At 38.0% G+C, this 23,266-nt stretch overlaps 1 pseudogene; it reads right to left on the bottom strand.

Annotated features, from left to right (window-relative positions):
* Positions 1 to 7,266: 7,266 nt before the first annotated feature.
* LOC136142049 (lysosome-associated membrane glycoprotein 1 pseudogene) lies at positions 7,267 to 7,846 on the bottom strand (annotated as a pseudogene).
* Between the last annotated feature and the right edge of the window lie 15,420 nt (positions 7,847 to 23,266).

Below are 23,266 nucleotides of genomic sequence, written 5' to 3'. Positions count from 1 at the left end.
CTATAGTGTATATACTTTTCTGCACTTTTTCTTTTCACTTGAAATGTATCTTGGAGATAATTCTGTATCAGTTCATCAGGAATTCCTTCAATCTTTCTCGTGCTAATACTGTATTTCATTGTCTAAACATACCACAATTTATTTAACCAATCTCTTACCAGTGGATATTTAGGTCACTTCTGATTTTTTGCTAATACAAACAATGATGAAATAAATTACCTTTTACTTACACCATTTCATGTTTCTGCATGTATATTTTTACAATGAATTCATGGAAGTGAATTTACTAGTTCAAAGAGTGTGTGTATGCATTTTATACTTTTATGCTCCGGTCAGTAATTCATGAGAATACCTTTTTCTCCTTATGCTCGTGAACATAGCATGTTGCCAAGCTTTCAGATCCTTGCCAGTCTGATAGTTGAAATTGCCCTTTTAATAGAAGCTCAACTTTCATTCCTTACTTTTATGAGATTTAAGAGTTTTAGTGGGTTTCCTTGGTCGTGCAGTGGTTAAGAATCCGCCTGCCAGTGCAGGGGACATGGGTTCGATCCCTGGTCCGGGAAGATCCCACATGCTACAGAGCAACTAAGCCTGTGCACCACAACTACTGAGCCTGCGTGCCACAACTACTGAAGCCCACATGCCTAGAGCCCGTGCTCCGCAACAAGAGAAGCCACCGCAATGAGAAGCCCGTGCACCACAATGAAGAGTAGCCCCTGCTCGCTGCAACCAGAGAAAGCCCACTCGCAGAAATGAAGACCCAACACAGCCAAAAATAAATAAATTAAATTTTTTAAAAGTTTTTTTTAATTAAAAAAGTTTTAGCAACTCTCCATATGTTAAAGATCTATTTTTATTTCCTTTCCTGGGAAATATTTTCTAAGTTTTCTCTTGTATAATCTTGTGGGTTGTTGTTGTTGTTGTTGTTGAAGGAGATACTCATACAATAGGGAAATTATTACTTTGTGAAATAATGTGTTATTAGGAGACAGTTTACATTAATGTATCAAAAATACTCCAAAGTAAAGTTTAGTTTAAATGAAGTAGAAGTATTTTTTTACTCTCATGATTCTACTAGAGAGACAGAGTCCACAGATCAACATATGGCTTCCACTTATGGGCCCAAGGTGACAGCTCTTATTCTTAAACTATCCCCGGAGATCAAGAAGAATGGAGAGGTCCAGTGGAGCCTACCCACAGTTTTTTTAAGGGCCGAATCAAAAGTAATATGCCTCACTGTCAGTCAAACCGTACTGGCCAGAACTTTGATTAAGGCCATATCTCGACGCTCAGGAATCTGGGAAATAAAGCCTTGAGATTAGCAGCCTTGTGCACAGTGAAACTAATACTACAGAATAGGGCCATACTGACTATGGGGGAAAATTATAAATTTGCCACAAGTGAGTTAAAAATATATCTTTTATTGAGGTACAGTTGGCATACAGTATTAGTTTCAGGTGTACAGCATGGTGATTAATTTTTTTTTATACATTATGGAATGATCACCACAATAAGTCTAGTTATCATCTGTTACCATACAAAGTTATTAGAATATTATTGGCTATATTCCTTATGCTGTACATTACATCCCCATTACTTATTTGTTTTATAACCGAAGTTTATGTCTGTTAATCCCATTCACTTATTTTCCAGATTACCCTACTCCCCTCCCCTCTGGCAACCACCTCCTCTGTTTTTATTTGGTTATGTTTGTTCATTTGTTTTATAGATTCCATATAGAAGTGAAATCATATGGCATTTATCTTTCCCTGTCTGGTTTATTGCACTTAGCATAATACCCCCTAGGTCCATCCATGTTGTTGCAAATGGCAACATTTCCTTTTTTTTTAATTGCTAACTAGTATTCTATTGTAGGTATGTACCACATCTTCTTTATCCATTCATCTATTGATGGACAGTTAGGTTGCTTCTTTCTCTTGGCTATTGTAAATAATACTGCAGTGAACATAACTGTGCATGTATCTTTTCAAATTAGTGTTTTCATTTTCTTTGGAAAAATACCCAGAAGTGGAATTACTGGATCATATGGTTGTTCTCTTTAATTTTTTGAGGAACTTCCATATTGTTTTCATAGTGGTTGTACCAATTTACATTCCTGAAAATAGAATTTTTCCCTTTAATCTTTTTGCCTTTGCTTGTGGAGGATTTTATCCTACAAAATGGTATAGTTTATTTATATATCTGAATATATCAATATTTTTATGGTTTCTGGATTTGGTGTTACCTTTAGAAGTACCTTTATCATTCTGTGTTTATCTTTGGAAAATCTCCTCTCATTTCTTCTAGTAAATTTTATGGGGCATAGTGACAACGATCCCTGCTGTTTCTGCCTCTTCTTCCCTATCTTGTTCTTCCTGTTTGGACATCTGAAATTTATAATATTAAATTTTAGTTTCATTGTTAGTCAGAATGCATGAAACCAGAAGAAACACTTATATTCTTTATTGTTGGCATTATATATCCATGTACGTTCTAGTCTTAAATATTTTCCAAGATCTATTCCATTAATATGATCATTCTTCCTGGACACATTTCAAGATATGTTGAATTCCACTTATTTGTTTACTGCCTTTATGTCCTGAATCTGTTGCTCTTTGGAAATTAAAAAGAAGTGGTGAGGTATAAGGAAGCACATATGATAGCTTAGGGAAAGATAGAGGAAAGAGAGCTTGAAATGTTCATTAAATTGAATTAATAATTGAAATAAAGGTAATATACTTAGTAAAAGGTGATTTAATGACTTGGAAAATTTAATTACATTGATGTGATTAAAGTGTCACAAAACATTGTTATCATCAGAATTGATTTGTGAGCACTGTTGCAATTTTAGATTCATGAACTACAACAGGAGATGAAATAATTTTGCCCTCCAGTAAAGAGTGAAAGGACTTTAGTTGCAAAGCGAAAATACATATAATGGTGACTTGACAGTGTGTCTTCTTACTCCTCTCTCTCTCTCTCTCACTCCCTCTCTCTCCATCCTTCACCTTTCTTCCTCTCTCTTTTTTGCTTTTTCCTCCTTATTTCTCTCTCTTTCCCTTTCTTCTCTTACATTCTGTGCTGATTCCCTACCTGTACACTGATTTTTATGTTTTCAGAAATTAAGTTCTTTAATTTGCTATACGTGTGTCTGAGCAGGAAGATGAGACTAGCCCCCATCACAAATCTCATTACCACTCAGAAGAAAATTTTTGACTCATTCCTGAATGATTATGTTTGCAATTAACTATTAGTGATATATATATATATATATATATATATATAATTATATCTTGACACATGTCTGAATGTTGTTAAATTATAACTTACTTTCAGTGTCAGTTGACTTTTGCTAATCTTGGCTTTAAAGTCATCCAAAGTACTGTATATTCCAGTGTTTTTGCTTCTTCATATGTGGGCCAAGTATTTAAAATATAGCATTTTAGTATTTAAATATCAATTTTATGCTTATATTTTTATTGTGGTAAAATGTACCTAATATAAAATTTGCTATTTTAATCATTTTTAAGTGAATATTCAGTGATATAAATATATTAAATAAACCATCATCACCATCCATCTCCAGACGTTTTCATGTTACCAAACTAAAACTCTACCCATTAAATAATAATTTCCCTTTACCCCCTCCCCTTAGACCCTGGCAACCACCATTCTACTTTCTGTCTCTTTGAATTTGAGTACCCTAGGTACTTCATATAAGCAGAAGTATAACAGTGTTTGCCTTATTGCAACTGGCTTATTTCAGTTAGCATAATGCTTTGAGGTTCATCCATGTTATGATGTGTGTTAGAATTTTCTTCCTTCTCAGGCTGAATAATATTCCATTGTTTGTATATACCACTTTTTGTTTATCCATTCATCCATTGATGGACACTTAGGTTGCTTCCACCTTTTGGCTTTTGTGAGTAATGCTGCTAGAAACAAGAGTATTCAAATATCTATTCAGGTTTTTGCTTTCAATTCTTTTAGTTATATATCTAAAAGTGAAATTGCTGAATCATATGCTAATTTCTAGGTTTAATTTTTTTGAGGAACTACCATACTATTGTCCATATGGCTATACCATTTTACATTCTTACCAGCAGGCTACATTGTTACAACAATTTCTCCACATCCCTGTCAGCACTTGTTTTATATATATATATATATACACACAAATCTCCATCCGTCCTACTAACCGTCTTAAAGGGTGTGAAGTGGCATTTGATTGTAGTTTGATTTTCACTTTTTTAGTAACTAGTGATATTGAACATCTTTTCACGTGCTTATTGGCTATCTGTATATTTTCTTTGGAGAAATGTCTTCAAGCCCTTTGAACATTTTCAAATTATGCTGTTTGTTGTTGTTGTTGACTCATTGGAGTATTTTGGAAATTATTTGATAGGTGACTTGCAAGTATTTTCTCCCATTGTGTGGGTTACCTTTTCACTTGGTTGGTAGTGTCCTTTGATGAATAAGTATTTTAGTTTTGACTCTTTTTTTTTGTGGTTACTTGTGTTTTTGGTGTCATTTTCAAAAATTATTGCTAAATCCAATGTCATGAAGATTTTCCCCTATGTTTTCTAAGTTTTATGGCTTTTCACTCTTACATTTATGTCCTTGATCAACTTTGAGTTAATTTTTGTATATAATGTGTAGTAAGGGTTCAACTTTATTCTTTTGCATGTGTATATAATCTTCCCAACACAATTTGTTGCAAAGACCTGTGCTTATCTTCATGTCTCTTTCCAAGTTGTGCTTTTTAAAGCATTATAAGATGAAAACATTTATTCCTTCAGGCAAGTGATTTCTTTCTCTTTTTCCGTGTTATTCAGAAACTTTTAAATCAACTTTGTTTTTGAAGGTAAAATATATTTTTTTATTTTTCTTATTCTTTTTTTGCAGATTATCTTTAAACTTTTTATTTTATATTGGAGTATAGTTGATGAACAATGTTGTGTTAGTTTCAGGTGTACAGCAAAGTGATTCAGTTATACATATACATGTATCTATGCTTTTTCAAATCATTTTCCCATTTTGGTCATTACATAATATTGAGCAGAGTTCCCAGTGCTATACAGTAGGTCCTTGTTGGTTATCGATTTTAAATATAGCAGTGTGTACATGTCAATGCAAAACTCCCTAACTATCCCTCCCCCCGACCCTTCCCCCTGGTAACCATAAGCACCTTCTCTAAGCCTGTGTGTCTGTTCCCGTTTTGTAAATAAGTTCATTTGTATCATTTTTTTAAGATTTCACATATAAGCAATATCATACCATATTTCTGTTTCTTTATCTCACTTACTTAGAGATAAAGAGCTCAGTTGTGTACTAGTAAATTTTAGACATGGAATAAACCATCCTTCAACGACAAAACCAGTTATTGCCACAAATGCTAGTCTGATCTCTCAACTCTGTTTGCCACCATTGCCCCTAACACTGGAGTATTACAGAAAAAATGAGAGAAAAAGATGATGATATATCAATTGATAGGTAGGCAGGCAGGCAGGCTGAAAATAGGCACTTGTATCATTAATTAGCTTTGCCTTCACCATATATTAGTGAAGGGTCCTAAGTGGCATAGTTCTTCAGCCTATATAGTCTGAAGATTAGACCTTGATGAGTAATAAAATAAAATAAAATTGACATCATTTTTAGTTTTAAAATGCTTCTTTTTAACAAAAAGCTTTTTTTTTTTTTGGAATTGTCCACTGTCACACAGAAAATCCTGTAGCTTTTGGGGACATACTTGTTATCGGGGCCTCTTTGCTGTCATACCATTTCTGCTTCCACTAGAAACAAAATATTTAGAGGAGGGTAGGGAGGTGAAATAGGCAGCAAGCCAGAGTTCAGTCAGCGGGGCAGTAAGACGTACAATGCTCAGAATGCCTAGGAAAATGCTACTGAAGTAGAGTGCGATCAATATTGGGCCTGAGGCACATGGCAAAGAGGAAAGATTCTGTAGATGAGTAGAAATGGTCCTGTGGATGATGGAGCAGTAGGAGGTGCCTGTCATGGACTTTGTCTTAGCAGGGCCGTAGCGGAGGGCTTTTTACTCTGAGAAACCAGTCCTGTGGCAGGCCAAGAGAATAGAAACTGTATTAACCTAGGGAACAGTTAGGTATATATTTGAAAAAATAGAAATATATTTATTTAAAATTGTTTCTTGATGCCAAAAGGGGCAGTGTACAGAGTGGCAGAAACCTACATATTGAACATTAAGGTCAGTAAGATAGGAATTCAATCTCAGTTCATCCTATAACCATGTGTAAGTTACTCTTTATCTCTAAAATGGTAAGAAGCATATTTAGAGTACAAATAAATAGCCGAAGATAAGAGATGTAAATTTTACCCTACAATGCCTGGCCCGTAGATCAGTGGTGACTGACATTCACTGTTGTTGTGGTTTCCACACAAACAAGCAAGAGAATTCTGTCAGCATTATTACAAACAATGAATTGCATATGAGCTGACCCTTTAAGTGTACGGTCACAACCCAGCTTTAAGTGGATAAAGCAGTACCGTGAAACCCATATTATATACAAGTACAGAAACAGGATCACTCTGAACTTGAAACAGAAGACTGAAAATCGTAAGTAAAAATAGTACCCTTTTTTTTTTAGTATTTTAGTCAAAAGTGCCAGTTTTTAAGTGGCAGAATATAAAAATGCCAAAGGATAAGTCCAGTTGACTCTGTAATGCTTGAATTTTGTGCTGTTCATCCCTCTATGAGTCATGCCTCTCCTGATTTTTAAAGCTTAGCTTAAGCATTTGAAATTTTCATGTTTTGGAATACTTTTGTTTTAGATTTTTCTTTCTTCTATTGTTTTGAATCTCTTAATTGTATCAGTATAGCCGTTAACTATCCTTCATCAGTTATAAGTGTTAAAACCCAAGGCTTTGACTTCATAAGGCCTAAATCAGAATAGAGAATGAAGAAAGCAAATGCCAGGATCTTAAAAACATTAAATGATAAAGGAACCAGTGCCAATTTAGAAAAGTGCTCTTATCCTTACTTTAGAGTTCTACTTTGGTAGATGTTAATATTTAACCAGTTAGCAACAGTAACACCACTATTTCAACAGTTAACCTTTCATGTATAGTAAACGTTGCAAGATGAACTTCATATTTGATAAAGCAGACTTGGTTAAAAAAAAGTTTATAAGAAAGTTCATCTCCATTTCAATGCTAATTTAACTCTGGGAAAATGAATATAACCTCTTGCAATTGCTGTTGATATATAGTGGTGGAAAGTAATTTCAAATGCTAAACTGTCTAATGCCCATCATGACTTCTGTTCATGCCAATGAGGTAAGCAATTAGGACAAAGAGGGCATTTCCTGAAAGGGCACCCCCAATGGCAACAGAACTCAGCATGGTATTTCCATTTCAGTAACATTTTTCAACAGATCCAAACTTGTTACCTTCAAACTTGAAAAGCCTGGACCCATCCAAACTTTGAAAATGTTGACGGAAGATGCATTTGTGACCTGAACATTTTCCTCAGGATTGCCCTTAGGGAAATTGCCAGTGGTGGCTTGAAGACTCTCAGTGAGCCATTGGAAGCTTTAAAAGTGGAATTTCTGATGCTGTATGGAGTTGGATTTAACTGGATTCCTTGTAGGAAAAACAGGCTAGAAGTTGCATCTATTCCAACACTGAAGACAAGAGGAGTCACAGTTTCACTGAGGAGTTCCAGTGTCACTAAATGAGAATTATAGCTCAGTGGCTTTATTTGGATTGCTATTAAATGCCCTTGTCACAACTGCCTTATAGCTTTTCTCATAGGTGATAATCATTCGTCAGCCCATGCTATAAGCAGACCAGTTCCATTTGTGCTATACATAGTGTACTTCTAAGCAGGTGGACTTTCTGGGGAACTGGTAGGCTTGGGCCTTGGGGCTGTTATTGGGAAAGTCTCTGCTTACAGAGTATTTCTTCCTTGTTGAAGTTATTTGAAAGGTATTCCTGGATAGTTCCTTCATATAGTTGAATAGTTACATCATTTGTGTGTATCTGGTTGCCTCTGACATGTCTCTATTTTTCATCTATGTCTGCCATGATATCAGGTATAGATTCCACAATCTTGATTCCTTTTGCCCTTGCATTGGGAGAAATAGTTGTGTCTGACAAGTTATAACCAAAACTGAACAGTTGGACACTGTAAGGCGTTGCATTCCGTATGGAATCGAAGGTCAGTGTATATCCTTCAAAAGCAGTCACTGTACTCGCGTCAGAAGCTTTCTCTTAACCACAGTGGCTACTATTCAGTACTTCTGCATTAGGTGGTAGATTAAAGGTCACATTTTTTTTTTTTGCGGTACGCGGGCCTCTCGCTGCTGTGGACCCTCCCGCTGCGGAGCACAGGCTCCGGACGCACAGGCCCAGCAGTCATGGCCCACGGGCCCAGCCACTCCGTGGCACGTGGGATCCTCCCGGACCAGGGCACAAACCCACGCCCCCTGCATCGGCAGGCAGAGTCTCAACCACTGCGCCACCAGGGAAGCCCTAAAGGTCACATTTCTGTCATCAGTTTTGTGTAATATTTCCTCAAGAAAGCAGCTTGAGAAGTCGTCCATTGTGCAAGATGCTCAGTAACCGCTTTTCATCTTAAACACTGCAGGTGTACTGTGCCGCGGCCATGAAAGCAGCAGCATGAGCAGTTACCCCCTCCAAATACCACCCAGGGCTGCCAGGGACAGGAAGGGTTGGAACAGGAGGCCCAGGTGGGTTTCCACTGCACCTCCACCATCTGCCAGGATCTCTGGTGTATCTGCCTACACTTGGAAGTTAGGAAATAGGCAAAAAGACCACTAATCCAGGGGTTAGGATATGGCAAGAAAGAAACATGTCAGCAAAATTGAGATGCACCCTGTTGCTTGAGCCCTTTGCACGAAGATGGAGACCTTGGTGGCACAGACTGCTTTGCCTGCCCTGTGAACACTATCGTGTGAGCCCCCTCTTGTGGTGGTTTTGTTACTGTTTTTAAGCTTTCAAACTTAGATAACTGTGTTCTACTCCAGTGTCAACTGAATGGGTGAGGTTTTCCTTTAGGGCCATATCCTAATATTTGACATTGTCAGCTACTGAAAAATTCAAATGCTCTATTTTGCCTTTGAAAATAATGACTGACAGTGATGTCACTGTTCCTGCAACTGCCTTATGCTTCTCTTAATTCCCTAGTTCTTCAAGAAGCTAACTCTGATGGAGATTTTAGTTTGCATAGTAGTAAAGGGATGGCCTGGTGATCAAACCCTGTGTAAGGGAAGAGAAGGAAGCAGAAGTCCAGTCGTTTGTGATGCCGGGCCTCAGGTGTCACCATGGGGGAGCTCTGGAGAGCCAGGATCAATGCATGATGGGCCAAAAAGGCCAGTACTTGACACTCCTGCTCTCATCAGTCATTGGCTTTGGGCTGACCCAGGAAGGGTATGACCTTGAAAAATGTGTCTCTTTACAGTAGAGGCATTCCCTTAAGTGGATGACAGATGAAAGCTGGGGCAAAGATCTGGGGCAAGATCCTTCCTTGAAGAAGGGTCTTGGTGGTTCATTGCATTCATCATGTAAGTAATACTCCAAAGATTTGACACACCGAAATATAGGCTGACTTGAAGTAGCTCTGGTGTGTTTTCAAAGTTATTTTGCAAACTATTGTCTTTTACAATGAAGAACTAAGTGTCCCATAGTTGAGAGGTAGAGCTGTGCTTCATTATAAAGTACTGCTGTATTTTCTTTTAATATGTTCATTGATTTAATGATACAAGCAGATATTGACATCCATGGTTTTAAATCTATCCAATATGTGTCCTCCAAGGATGTACAGTCCTGTTCTTCTTATTTATGGGGACCTAAAAATAATAGCGGACAAAGATAACAAGGCTCTGATTTACTTAGAATGAATGTTCAGTTTAATACTTCATGTTGATGTGCCCTTGAATTATATCCCGCATTTGTGTGGCTTTGTAGAATGTGTTTCGGAATACATATTTTCCTTTCTTAAATATGACTGCCTGAATATTGCTTTTGTTATTCATTTGATGCTTATTAGCAAATGCTAGACTAAGCTAGGTGTTCTATAGACCTATTTATATAGAGCTTGTTGCCATGGTAACTAAGTGTTTCTCATTTAGAAAATAGACCAAGTTTGGTGGGAAAGGAAGGGTAGCTGCCCAAGGAATCCTTGGCCATATTAAGAGCGTGTTTGCTAGGAGTGGAAAGGGAAAAACAGGGAAATAATTCTCCCGTCTCACAGTAATTCCTAGTAGCTATTCCTGGGTCAAGTTATTAAAGAATCAGTCATATGGCAAAAAATGAGCCTGTCTTAGGGTTTCATAATACTTTGTGATATATATGGTCTCATCTATTTACCAAATAAACTGTGTTCAAAAAAAGAAGGAACAGAAGAATCGAACAAAAGTCATTGTTCTTTGCACCAAATACAAAGGTCAACCCAATAACATGTAGCATTTAAGAAAGATACAGTAAAATATTGGAGCTTTGTTCAATGGTATTTTGAATGGAGATATTTCATTCATTTTTAATTAACTTCCACTTCTAAATTGGTTGCATTACAAATGTTGGAGAAAAATTTCACTAACCAAATGTTGCATGTTAAAACATATTTTGACATTTGAAATGGAATTGTTTAATTTGGTGATGCAGTCGTGAAGAATTTTTGAAGGCTGGGATGATTATTTGTAGTTTTCTCAAGCAGTGAAATCAACTGTGTGGCAAGAAATGGGTTGTTTCCTTTGGTGTACAGGGTAGGACCATCATAATATAGTTAATTCTTATGTGGCAGCACTTGAAGCAAGTCAGTGATGTCTTTCTATAGCAAATGATTTTTTTGTAGAGTATGTTAGGAGAGGTCATCACATCATTACTCTGAGGAAAATAATCATCAAGAACCCATTACAGGGTTATCTAGCAGGTACTAGCTTTATTTCACTATGAATATTTTCCCTTTCTTCTCCATATGTGGATGAGTTAGGATTTGAAGTTATTTGTAGTTTGAGTGTTGATACAAAAAAAAATTTTTTTAAAGTTCAGTATATTGATACGTTATCGTTATAAATGAAAATGTCAGTTACTCATAGGCTACTAGAAAATGACTTTTAAATGTACAAATTTGTGAGTATTCAGAATCCAAAATTCAGTGTGCATTTTGTTTTACTTTAGTTTATTTTGATATACTTTTTATCAAGGTGATGAAGTTTATGCAGAAATAGCTAGTGATTAACAATTTGGCCAAATATTTGTCTGGTTTCTGTTAGTGTTACTTTTCACTGTAAAAAGCTTAATAAGAAACTCATAATCAGAGTATTTTCCTTTGGTAAATAATTTAGATATATATTTACATACACACATGTACACACATATATATAGACACACACATATGTGTATATTTATAGTATCAGTCCAGAGAGTCCTATCTCTCTTGATTTTTTTTTTAACATCTTTATTGGAGTATAATTGCTTTACAATGGTGTGTTAGTTTCTGCTTTATAACAAAGTGAATTATACATATATATATATATCCCCATATCTCTTCCCTCTTGCATCTCCCTCTCTCCCACCATCCCACCCTCCCTATCCAACCCCTCTAGGTGGTCACAGAGCACCAAACTGATCTCCCTGTGCTATGTGGCTGCTTCCCACTAGCTATCTATTTTACATTTGGTGGTGTATGTATGTGCATGCCACTCTCTCACCTTGTCCCAGCTTACCCTTCCCACTCCCCATATCCTCACTTCCATTCTCTAGTAGGTCTGCATCTTTATTCCCGTTTTGCCCCTAGGCTCTTCATGACCATGTTTTTTTCTTAGATTCCATATATATGTGTTAGCATACGGTATTTGTTTTTCTCTTTCTGACTTACTTCACTCTGTATGACAGACTCTAGGTCCATCCACCTCACTACAAATAACTCAATTTCGTTTCTTTTTATGGCTGAGTAATATTCCATTGTATACATGTGCCACATCTTCTTTATCCATTTCTCTGTTGATGGACACTTAGGTTGCTTCCATGTCCTGGCTATTGTAAATAGAGCTTCACTGAACATTGTGGTCCATGACTCTTTTTGAATTATGGTTTTCTCAGGGTATATGCCCAGTAGTGGGATTGCTGAGTCGTATGATAGTTCTATTTTTAGTTTTTTAAGGAACCTCCATACTGTTCTCCATAGTGGCTGTATCAACTTACATTCCCACCAGCAGTGCAAGAGTGTTCCCTTTTCTCCACAGCCTCTCCAGCATTTGTTGTTTGTAGATTTTTTGATGATGGCGATTCTGACTGGTGTGAGATGATATCTCATTGTAGTTTTGAGTTGCATTTCTCTAATGATTAATGATGTTGAGCATTCTTTCATGTGTTTGTTGGCAATGTGTATACCTTCTTTGGAGAAGTGTCTACTTAGGTCTTGTACCCATTTTTGGATTGGATTGTTTGTTTTTTTTGATATTGAGCTGCATGAGCTGCTTGTAAATTTTAGAGATTAATCCTTTGTCAGTTTCTTCATTTGCAAATATTTTCTCCCACTCTGAGGGTTGTCTTTTCATCTTGTTTATGGTCTCCTCTGCTGTGCAAAAGCTTTTAAGTTTCATTAGGTCCCGTTTGTTTACTTCTGTTTTTATTTCCATTTCTCTAGGAGTTGGGTCAAAAAGGATCTTGCTGTGATTTATGTTATGGAGTGTTCTGCCTGTGTTTTCCTCTAAGAGTTTAATGGTGTCTGGCCTTATATTTAGGTCTTTAATCCATTTTGAGTTTATTTTTGTGTATAGTTTTCGGGAGTGTTGTAATTTCATTCTTTTACATGTAGCTGTCCAGTTCTTCCAGTACCACTTTCAAAGAGTCTGTCTTTTCTCCACTGTATATTATTGCCTCCTTTATCAAAGATAAGGTGACCATATGTGCATAGGGTTATCTCTGAGCTTTCTATCCTGTTCCATTGATCTATATTTCTGGTTTTGTGCCAGTATCATACTGTCTTGATTACTGTAGCTTTGTAGCGTAGTCTGAAGTCAGGGAGCCTGATTCCTCTAGCTCCGTTTTTATTTCTTAAGATTACTTTGGCTCTTCAGGGTCTTTTGTGTTTCCATACAGATTGTGAGGTTTTTTGTTCTAATTCTGTGAAAAATGCCATTGGTAGTTTGATAGGGATTGCATTGAATCTATAGATTGCTTTGGGAAGAGGAGTCATTTTCACAATGTTGATTCTTCCAATCCAAGAACATGGTATATCTCTCCATCTATTTGTATCATCTTTAATTTCTTTCATCAGTGTCTAATAATTTTCTGCATACAGGTCTTTTGTCTCCTTAAGTAGCTTTATTCCTAGATATTTTATTCTTTTTGTTGCAATGGTAAAGGGGAGTGATTTCTTAATATCACTTTCAGATTTTACATAATTAGTGTATAGGAATGCAAAAGATTTCTGTACATTAATTTTGTATCCTGCTACATTAATAAATTCATTGATTAGTTCTTGTAGTTTTCTGGTAGCATCTTTAGGATTCTCTATGTAGAGTATCATGTCATCTGCAAACAGTGACAGCTTTCCTCCTTCTTTTCCGATTTGGATTCCTTTTATTTCTTTTTCTTCTCTGATTGCTATGGCTAAAACTTCCAAAACTATGTTGAGTAAGAGTGGTGAGTGTGGGTAACCTTGTCTCATTCCTGATCTTAGTGGCAATGGTTTCAGTTTTTCACTGTAGAGGACGATGTTGGTTGTGTCTTTGTCATATGTGGCTTTTATTATGTTGAGGTTAGTTCCCTCTGTGCCTACTTTCTGGAGGGTGTTTACCATAAATGGGTGTTGAATTTTGTAAGAAGCTTTCTCTGCATCTATTGAGATGATCATACGGTTTTTCTCCTTCAATTTGTTAATATGGTGTATCACATTGATTGATTGATTTGCGTATATTGAAGACTCCTTGCATTCCTGGGATAAACGCCACTTGATCATGGTGTATGATCCTTTTAATGTGCTGTTGGATTCTGTTTGCCAGATTTTGTTGAGGATATTTGCATCTGTGTTCATCAGTGATATTGGCCTGTAGTTTTCTTTCTTTGTGACATCTTTGTCTGGTTTTGGTATCAGGGTGATGGTGGCCTCGTAGAATGAGTTTGGGAGTGTTCCTTCCTCTGCTATATTTTGGAAGAGTTTGAGAAGGATAGGTGTTAGCTTTTCTCTAAATGTTTGATAGAATTTGCCTGTGAAGCTGTCTGGTCCTGGGCTTTTGTTTGTTGGAAGATTTTTAATCACAGTTTCAATTTCAGTGCTTGTGATTGGTCTGTTCATATTTTCTATTTCTTCCTGGTTCAGTCTCGGCAGATTGTGCATTTCTAAGAATTAGTCCATTTCTTCCAGGTTGTCCATTTTATTTGCTTAGAGTTACTTGTAGTAATCTCTTATGATCCTTTGTATTTCTGCAGTGTCAGTTGTTACTTCTCCTTTTTCATTTCTAATTCTGTTGATTTGAGTCTTCTCCCTTTTTTTCTTGATGAGTCTGGCTAATGGGTTATCAACTTTGTTTATCTTCTCAGAGAACCCGCTTTTAGTTTCATTGATCTTTGCTATCATTTCCTTCATTTCTTTTTCATTTATTTCTGATCTGATCTTTATGATTTCTTTCCTTCTGCTAACTTTGGGTGTTTTTGGTTCTTCTTTCTCTGATTGCTTTAGGTGTAAGGTTAAGTTGTTTATTTGAGATGTTTCTTGTTTCTTAACGTAAGATTGTATTGCTACAAACTTCCCTTTTAGAACTGCTTCTGCTGCATCCCATAGGTTTTGGGTCTTCGTGTTTTCACTGTCATTTGTTTCTAGGTATTTTTTCATTCCTCTTGGATTTATTCAGTGATCTCTTGGTTATTAAGTAATGTATTGTTTAGCCTCCATGTGTTTGTATTTTTTACAGATTTTTTCCTGTAATTGCTCTCTAGTCTCATAGCATTGTGGTCGGAAAAGGTACTTGATACGATTTCAATTTTCTTAAATTTACCGAGGCTTGATTTGTGTCCCAAGATATGATCTATCCTGGAGAATGTTCCATGAGCACTTGAGAAGGAAGTGTATTCTGTTGTTTTTGGATTGAATGTCCTATAAATATCAATTAAGTCCATCTTGTTTAATGTATCATTTAAAGCTTGTGTTTCCTTATTTATTTTCATTTTGGATGCTCTGTCCATTGGTGAAGGGTGGGGTGTTAAACTCCCTACTATGATTGTGTTACTGTCCATTTCCCCTTCTATGGCTGTTGGTATTTGCCTTATGAATTGACGTGCTCCTATGTTGGGTGCATAAATATTTACAATTGTTATATCTTCTTCTTGGATCGAACCCTTGATCATTATGTATTGTCCTTCTTTGTCTCTTGTAATAGTCTTTGTTTTAAAGTCTATCTTGCCTGATATGAGAATTGCTACTCCAGCTTTCTTTTGATTTCCATTTGCGTGGACTATCTTTTTCCATCCCCTCACTTTCAGTCTGTATCTGTCCTTAGGTCTAAAGTGGGTCTCTTGTAGACAGCATATATACAGGTCTCTTTTTTGTATCCATTCATCCAGTCTATGTCTTTTGGTTGGAGCATTTCGTCCATTTACATTTATGGTAGTTATCATTATGTATGTTCCTATTACCATTTTCTTAATTGTTTTGGGTTTGTAATTGTAGGTCTTTTCCTTCTCTTGTGTTTTCCTCCTAGAGAAGGTCCTTTAGCATTTGTTATAAAGCTTGTTTGGTGCTGAATTCACATAGCTTTTGCTTGTCTGGAAAGGTTTTAATTTCTCCATCAAATCTGAATGAGATCCTTGCTGGATAGAATAGTCTTGCTTGTACATTTTTCCCCTTCATCATTTTAAATATGTCGTGCCACTCCTTTGTGGCTTGCAGAAAGATCAGCTGTTAACCTTATGGGGATTCCCTTGTATGTTATTTGTTGCATTTCCCTTGCTGCTTTTAATATTTGTTCTTTGTATTTAATTTTTGATAGTTTGATTACTATGTGTCTTGGTGTGTTTCTCCTTGGATTTATCCTGTATGGGACTTTCTGTGCTTCGTGGACTTTTTTATCTATTTCCTTTCCCATATTAGGGAATTTTCAACAATAATCTCTTCAAGTATTTTCTCAGTCCTCTTCTTTTTCTCTTCTTATTCTGGGACCCTTATAATTCGAATGTTGGGGCGTTTAATGTTGTTCCAGAGGTCTCTGAGTCTGTCCTCAGTTCTTTTCATTCTTTTTTCTTTATTGTGCTCTGCAGTAGTTATTTCCACTCTTTTATCTTTCAGGTCACTTATCCGTTCTTCTGCCTCAGTTATTCTGCTATTGATCCCTTCTAGAGAATTTTTATTTCATTTATTGTGTTGTTCATCACTGTTTGTTTGCTATTTAGTTCTTCTGGGTCCTTGTTAAATGTTTCTTTTATTTTCTCTATTCTGTTTCCAAGATTTTGGATCATCTTTACTATTATGATTCTGATTTCTTTTTCAGATAAACTGCCTATTTCCTCTTCATTTGTTAGGTCTGGTGGGTTTTTATCTTGCTCCTTCATCTGCTCTGTGTTTCTCTGTCTTCTCATTTTGCTTAACTTACTGTGTTCGTGGTCTCCTTTTCGCAGGCTGCAGGTTCGTAGTTCCTGTTGTTTTTGGTGCCTTCCCCCAGTGGTTAAGGTTGGTTGAGTGGGTTGTGTAGGCTTCCTGGTGGAGGGGACTGGTGCCTGTGTTCTCGTGCATGAGGCTGGATCTTGTCTTTCTGGTGGGCAGGTCCACATCTGGTGGTGTGTTTTGGGGTGTCTGTGGCCTTATGATTTTAGGCAGCCTCTCTGCTAATGGGTGGGGTTGTGTTCCTGTTTTGCTAGTTGTTTGGCATAGGATGTCCAGCACTGTAGCTTGCTGGTCATTGAGTGGAGCTGGGTCTTGACATTGAGGTGGAGATCTCTGGGAGATTTTCGCCATTTGTTATTACATGGAGCTGGGAGGTCTCTTGTGGACCAGTGTCCTGAAGTTGGCTCTCCCACCTCAGTGGCACAGCCCTGACACCTGGCTGGAGCACCAAGAGCCTGTTATCCATATGACTCAGAATAAAAGGGAGAAAAGAAAGAAAGAAAGAATAAGGTAAAATAAAATAAAGTTATTAAAATAAAAATTAATTATTAAAAAAATATTTTAAGTAATTAAAGGGAAAAAAAGAAGAAAGAAAGAAGAGAGCAACCAAACCAAAAAACAAATCGTCCAATGATAACAAGTGCTAAAAACTATACTGAAAAAAAGAAACCAACAACAACAAAAAAACGGACAGATAGAACCCTAGGACAAATGGTGAAGGCAAAGCTGTACAGACAAAATCACAAACAGAAACTTACACATACGCACTCACAAGAAAAAGAAAAAGGGAAAAAAATATATATATATATATATATTGTTGCTCCCAAAGTCCACCTCCTCAGTTTGGGATGATTCGTTGTCTATTCAGGTATTCCACAGATGCACGGTACATCAGGTTGATTGTGGAGATTTAATCCGCTGCTTCTGAGGCTGCTGGGAGAGATTTCCCTTTCTCTTCTTTGTTCGCACAGCTCCTGGGGTTCAGCTTTGGATTTGGCCCGGCCTCTGCGTGTAGGTCGCCTGAGGGTGTCTGTTCTTCACTCAGACAGGATGAGGTTAAAGGAGCTGCTGATTCGGGGGCTCTGGCTCACTCAGGCTGGAGTGAGGGAGGGGTACGGAGTGCGGGGCGAGCCTGCGGCGGCAGAGCCCTGTGTGACGTTGCACCAGCCTGAGGCACGTCATGCGTTTTCCCGGGAAAGTTGTCCCTGGATCACGGGACCCCGGCAGTGGCGGGCTGCACAGGCTCCCAGGAGGCAGGTATGGATAGTGGCCTGTGCTTGTACACAGGCTTCTTGGTGGCGCAGCAGCAGCCTTAGTGTCTAATGCCCGTCTCTCTGGGGTCCCCGCTGATAGCCGCGGCTCGTGCCCATTTCTGGAGCTCCTTTAAGCAGCGCTCTTAAACCCCTCTCCTTGCGCACCAGGAAACAAAGAGGGAAGAAAAAGTCTCTTGCCTCTTCGGCAGCTCCAGACTTTTTCCCAGACTCCCTCCCGGCTAGCTGTGGCACACTAGCCCCTTCAGGCTGTGTTCAAGCTGCCAACCCCAGTCCTCTCCCCGGGATCTGACCGAAGCCGGAGCCTCAGCTCGCAGCCCCGCCTGCCCCAGCAGGTGAGCAGGCAAGCCTCTCGGGATGGTGAGTGCCGGTCGGCACCGATCCTCTGTGCGGGAATCTCCCCACTTTGCCCTCCGCACCCCTGTTGCTGTGCTCTCCTCCGCGGCTCCGAAGCTCCCCCGTCCGCCTCCCGCAGTCTCCGCCCGTGAAGGGGCTTCCTAGTGTGTGGAGTCCTTTCCTCCTTCACAGCTCCTTCCCACTGGTGCAGGTCCCGTCCCTATTCTTCTGTCTCTGTTTTTTCTTTTTCCCTACCCAGGTACGTGGGGAGTTTCTTGCCTTTTGGGAGGTCTGAGGTCTTCTGCCAGCGTTCAGTAGGTGTTCTGTAGGAGTTGTTCCACGTGTATATGTATTTCTGATGTACTTGTGGGGAGGAAGGTGATCTCCGCGTCTTACTCTTCCGCCATCTTGAAGCTCCCCCCATCTCTCTTGATTTTTAATCTTCATAACAAACCTGAGAGAACTTGCTGTGCCAAATTTAAAATTGCAAGAGTACGTTATATATTTTAAGGATGTGGAGGAACTATCAAAACACATGATTCACCTAGTTACAATATTGTTAGATATAATATTTAATATATTCCCAATATTTTTCATCATAATTTAGAGTATAACTTGTGAACAAACTGTAATCAGTGAGTATCTGTATGGAAACATGATTATGCATGCCAGTTTTTGTCATTGTTCAATGCTGTCTTGACAATTTTCAGTTTCTACATCGTAGTGAAATACATTTCTCAGTGCTGATGTGGCATCCTGTTATGTCAAGTGTATCAGTTATGTAAAAATTACAAACAAACACATTTTAGTACCTCAAGACAACATTTTTTTTTCCTTTCTGAACTCAAGTCTGTGTGGCTTTTAGCAACAGTGGAAGGCAGCTGCCCTCCAGGTGAAGGTTCAGGGATGCACCTCAGGATTGACATGTACTTCCATGAGTGTCAGAGGAAGGGCAGGATTGAGAATAATAAACAAAACTTTGTCTGCAGTTTGTTGGTCAGAGCAAATTATGCAGTCTCCCCTAACTTCAGTTGAGTGGGACCATTGTATGTGCTGTGGTTCTGGAATGAGGAAAGGTGGAGGTAATGGGGGAATCACTACTGCCTCCCGCGTCAGGCTTCTCTGGTTTCAGTGGAACACACCATTTACAGTAACTTCCAGGAAAATGGAAATTTATGATTATTTTAATCCATGTAATATTTGTTGGCTACAACATGACATTCATATTCATTTCTTTGACTCTGTTTGATTAGTTTTTGCTGAAGTGATAATGAGGAAGAACCAAATGCATGTAGGCTCTTTGCAGTGGATACAAGAATCTGTTAACAGGGGTTTCTCCTTTCTTTCTTTCTTTCTTTCTTTTCTTTCCTTCCTTCCTTCCTTCCTTCCTTCCTTCCTTCTTTCCTTCCTTCCTTCCTTCCTTCTTTCTTTCCTTCTTTCTTTCTCTCTTTCTTTCTTTCTTTCCTTCTTTCTTTCTCTCTCTCTTTCTTTCTTTCTTTCTTTCTTTCTTTCTTTCTTTCTTTCTTTCTTTCTTTCTTTCTTTCTTTCTTTCTTTCTTTCTCTCTCTCTGTCTCTCTCTCCCCTTCCTTTCTTTCTTCCTTCCTCCCTCCCTTCCTTCCTTCCTTCCTTCCTTCCACATGGCATGGCCTACTTTTTTTCTTCATGAGGAAGTACCTATTAAGTCACAAATCAGTCAGTCTAAAAACAACGAAGCCATGTTTCAGTAGCACTGCCATATTCCATTTTCAACACAACAAATGCATTTTATATTACAAATAATAATACAGATAGAGGATACCAGGAGGCACTGACGTGTACCCAAAGATGATACATGATTACTCCCTGTGCTATTGTGTGTTTAATCAATTATTATTTATTTATTTATTTTTTTGGCTGTGTTGGGTCTTCATTGCTGTGCGCAGGCTTTCTCTAGTTGTGGTGAGCAGGGGATACTCTTCGTTGTGGTGCATGGACTTCTCATTGCGGTGGCTTTTCTTGTTGCAGAGCATGGGCTCTAGGCGTGTGGGCTTCAGTAGTTGTGGCACGTGGGCTTAGTTGCTCCGTGGCATGTGGGGTCTTCCTGGACCAGGGCTTGAGCCTGTGTCCCCTGCATTGGCAGGTGGATTCTAAAGCACTGTGCCACCAGGGCAGTCCCTTAATCAACTATTGTAAGCTAACTACAAGCAAAGCACTGGTTTTAAAATTGGACATACCTCAGTTGCTACTTAATTCTGACCTTATTAGTGCTACTAAAACTCTCTGCATCTCTGCTTCATCTCGAAAATAGCCATAATAAGTTATTTGCACAGCTACTGTAAAGATTAAACAGATGACATATAAAGCTCTTACTGTGAAGGCTAAAACATAGTAGAGCTTCAGTAAATGTGAATCATGACAACTCGTAATATATTATGGGAAATAATATTCTCACTTCTGTACAAGTTTGTGGCAAATGAACATGAAAGATGTAACCTGCTGAGGGAGTTCCTTTATATTAGGCAAACTTCCTCTACTTGTGTAGCAATACAGTGCTGTTCTAGACAATAGGAAAAGAAATGTAAAACTTGCAGATAATATTAACTCCAAATTTTTGTTTTCTTGTTATGAGTCGGGCACTGCACCAGGGCCTTAAGGTGTATTAATCTCATTCAATCCCCAGAAGAATTATTTGAGGCCAATTTTGTCTGATTTACTGATTAGAAAACTGTGACACTACATTGTAGTACCAGAAGACAGTGAAATCATACATGTCTATTGCTAAAATGCTTAATTGCATTCTTTGAGTGGAAAGTACACTCGAGTCCATACTTAAGCAGAAATTAGATTCTAAAGTCAGAGTATGGTGGAAAACGAGGACAGATAAAATTATGCTTAAAAATACTTAAAGTACCCCATATTATGGCATGGCAAGAGTTTCACACTCATAGAAGCACATTAGATAAGACAGCGGCTGAAGGCTAATATACCCAAAGAAGCTACAGTTCTTTTCTCCTGGTTCCTTTGGGGGAAATGGACACATGTAATGGAGGGCAGCTGTGCTTAACAGCATGATGCAGGGTGCTTTCCTTCTCACTCTATTTCTCTCTCCATCGTTGCTCTCTTCCGTTCCCTCCCTCCCCCTGCTTCTCCCCCTCTCTTGTTCTCTTTATGTTTGCTGCACAAGTTAACTAAGATACGTTGTGATGGTACAATATATTAATGATGCATCAAAGAGAAATTACCATCGTGCAAATCATAGAACACCTGAAATCTGTTTCTTTATGCTGTTTTTAACTATAAATTTCAAACTGAGTCTACCTTAATAGCAACTTATTTTGAATACCACAATAAAAAATAGTTGCCATGTCATTTTGTGTGTCTCAAAAAGCAATGGACCTTGACATCCTCTTTTCTTACTCCTATGACCCCAACACTAATATTCTGTTTATTGATGTAATTATTTTAATGAATATAAACCTATGAGTATTGGAGAACTGAAGTGGCTGGATCCACTCCATGTCTGAGAACTAGGAGGGAGATGAAATTGGGGTAAAAACTGCCAGTTTGACAACAAGAAAAATGTACTTAGAAGACGTAGTTTTAAATTTGAATAACCATGCTCAAAACGAAGATAGAAAGCTCTTGGGCATCTTTAGCGCATATGATAAGGAAGAATAAATTTACCATTGAAGCAAATGTTGCAAAGGGTACAATGAAATTTGTTTTTTTCTTTATTCAGCAAAGTGATTTTATGTACTTTAGTTTTTTATCTTGTAATTTTTTTAACATCTTTACTGGAGTATAATGGCTTTATAATGTTGTGTTAGTTTCTGCTGTACAACAAAGTGAATCAGCTGGACATATACATATATCCACATATCTCCTCCCTTTTGCATCTCCCTCCCACCCTCCCTATCCCACCCCTCTAGGTGGTCACAGAGCACCGACCTGATCTCCCTGTGCTGTGTGGCTGCTTCCCACTAGCTATCCATTTTACATTTGGTAGTGTATATATGTCCATGCCACTTTCTCACTTCGTCCCAGCTTACCCTTCCCCCTCCCCGTGTTCTCAAGTCCATTCTCTACATCTGCATCTTTACATTCTGACTGGTGTGAGGTGATACCTCATTGTAGTTTTGATATGCATTTCTCTAATGATTAGTGATGTTGAGCATCCTTTCATGTGTTGTTGGCAATGTGTATGTCTTCTTTGGAGAAATGTTTATTTACGTCTTCTGCCCATTTTGGGATTGGGTTCTTTGTTTTTTTTTTATATTGAGCTGCATGAGCTGCTTGTATATTTTGGAGATTAATCTTTTGTCAGTTGCTTCATTTGCAAATGTTTTCTCCCATTCTGAAGGTTGTATTTTCGTCTTGTTTATGGTTTCCTTTGCTGTGCAAAAGCTTTTAAGTTTCATTAGGTCCCGTTGTTTATTTTTGCTTTTATTTCCATTTCTCTACGAGGTGGGTCAAAAAGGATCTTACTGTGATTTATGTCATAGAGGGTTCTTCCTGTGTTTTCCTCTAAGAGTTTTACAGTCTCTGGCCTTACATTTAGGTCTTCAATCCATTTTGAGTTTACTTTTGTGTATGGTGTTAGGGAGTGTTCTAATTTCATTCTTTTACAAGTAGCTGTCCAGTTTTCCCAGCACCACTTATTGAACAGACCGTCTTTTCTCCATTATATATTCTTGCTTCCTTTATCAAACATAAGGTGACCATATGTGTGTCGGTTTATCTCTGGGCTTTCTATCCTGTTCCATTGATCTATATTTCTGTTTTTGTACCAGTACTGTACCGTCTTGATTAGAGTAGCTTTGTAGAATAGTCTGAAGTCAGGGCGCCTGATTCCTCCAGCTCCATTTTTCTTTCTCAAGGTTGCTTTGGCTATTTGGGGTCTTTTGTGTTTCCATACAAATTGTGAGATTTTTTTTTCTAGTTCTGTGAAAAATGCCATTGGTAGTTTGATGGGGATTGCATTGAATCTGTAGATTTTGAGGGTAGTAGAGTCATTTTCACAATGTTGATTCTTCCAATCCAAGAACATGGTATATCTCTCCATCTGTTTGTATCATCTTTA

The sequence above is a fragment of the Phocoena phocoena genome, chromosome X (assembly GCF_963924675.1).
Source record: "Phocoena phocoena chromosome X, mPhoPho1.1, whole genome shotgun sequence".
NCBI lineage: Eukaryota > Metazoa > Chordata > Mammalia > Artiodactyla > Phocoenidae > Phocoena > Phocoena phocoena.
The sequence above is the reverse complement of the archived record's forward strand: the minus strand, read 5'-3'. Positions and strand labels throughout refer to the sequence as shown.